Here is a 1858-nt window from a genome sequence, read left to right as displayed (position 1 = left end):
ATTTCTTATCGGAGAGACACCACTAGTGAACTGTGGACCCCGGTCCATTCTTTACATCTGAATACAATCTACTGCAATACTTGTTCTTTACTGTTCTTCGCAAACAAACATCATCTTCCACACTATACATCTAATCCTTTGTTTACAGCAAGCCGGTGAGATTGACAACCTCACTGTTACGTTGGGGCAAAGTACTTTGATTGTGTTGTGCAGGTTCCACGTTGGCGCCGGAATCCCTGGTGTTGCGCCGCACTACACTCCGCCACCAACAACCTTCACGTGTTCCTTGACTCCTACTGGTTCGATAACTTTGGTTTCTTACTGAGGGAAAACTTGTCGCTGTACACATCACGCCTTCCTCTTGGGGTTCCCAACGGACGTGTGTCTTACACGCCATCACCCATTTGTCTAAGCAACTGATCAATCCACTCAATTGACCAAGTTTTTGTGCTGCAATCATCCAAATACTCCACCGTTGGCTACATGTAACAGAAATTATACATCCTCAAGCCACGAAAGAATCCATTGTGCTCAACTTCGACAGTAAACAAAGTCTCATTGTTACCTGCACATAGAAAACAAAAGGTAAAACTCAAGAATATTCTCACTGAATGGAATCTAAAAAGTGACAGTGATTTGAACTATCAATGCCTTGTCCTATGCAAATACTGTTTGGCTTGTGTAACATTGTCTACATCCTGCCTCCTTTATAAATATGGTGAATGCATGTGCCCGTACATAACACATTTAGTACTTCAGTCATGGAATTTTCCTGGAGTGAGAAGGGTAAGAGGAGTAGTAGTAGCAGAAAGAAATCTCAGTTCAGTAGGAGCTCAAGTGCTAGAGAGTTGCCAACCGGAGAGAAAGAAGTGATAGCGTATCACAGAAGGAGTGTTGAGGAGAGGGAAGCAGCAAAAGAGAGTAATAGGATAGCCATGATGGAGAGGGAAGCTGTAGCTGGGCTGGAAGAACTTGAGCAAGAGATTACTGCTGGACTCATCTTGTGCCGCATCAAGACGAAGTTGCAGAGCTTTGAAAAAAGCTGAAGAAAAGCATCCATGGTAAGTCGAGCAAGAATTAGTGTGTGTATGCCTGAGATGTGTGAATGTGTGGGGCCTATGAATAATGAGCCAATGTGTAAGAGGTAGTGTTGTAATCCTTGATCTGTGTGTTAGTGTGTATGCTGTAATGTGCAGTCTCTGAATAATTTCAGTTGTGAGCAGTTAACTGAATATCGACATAACAGAGCAATTTTGTGCAGCTTCCTCCAATCAAACTACACGTCCTACTACCACAAATTTATGACTTTATCAAAGATTACATACCCACAAACGTCCCTAACCGACTACAATCACTAATTACGCTCATATTCATCATCCGTCACAAATCGAAAAATTGGCTAGAAAAACAGAAACCAACTGCCGAGATGAACCAATGTGCGATAGAGGAATAATTCGTTCCAGCCACTGCAAAAAAAAAACCTTGTCTAATCCATCTCCTTAAACATCTCGATGAAACCCTAGCCCGATCCCACACAACGAGATCTCACAGCCATGGCGGAAAATGAAAGAACCGACGCATAAACCAACAGGAGGGGAGGAAGGAGGAGGGATGAAGAAACCATACCATAGTCGGGAGCTTCTTCCAGGAAGAACGGTCGTATGTGCGGCGGCATAGCAGCGATCGGTGGCGGCGCGGCCGTCACCCTGTGATCGTGCCGAGAAAGATGGCGCTAATGGATGCAATGGCGACGACGCACGACTAAAAGAGATGAACCGTAAGGCTTCTGTGAATTCCAATAAATCTAGGGAGGTTTTTGCAAATACATCCGCTGCCAGCGTGTCCCTCCGAACAGTGC

This window comes from Lolium rigidum, chromosome 2 (assembly GCF_022539505.1).
Source record: "Lolium rigidum isolate FL_2022 chromosome 2, APGP_CSIRO_Lrig_0.1, whole genome shotgun sequence".
Taxonomy (NCBI): Eukaryota; Viridiplantae; Streptophyta; class Magnoliopsida; order Poales; family Poaceae; genus Lolium; species Lolium rigidum.
Note: the sequence above shows the minus strand (reverse complement) of the source record.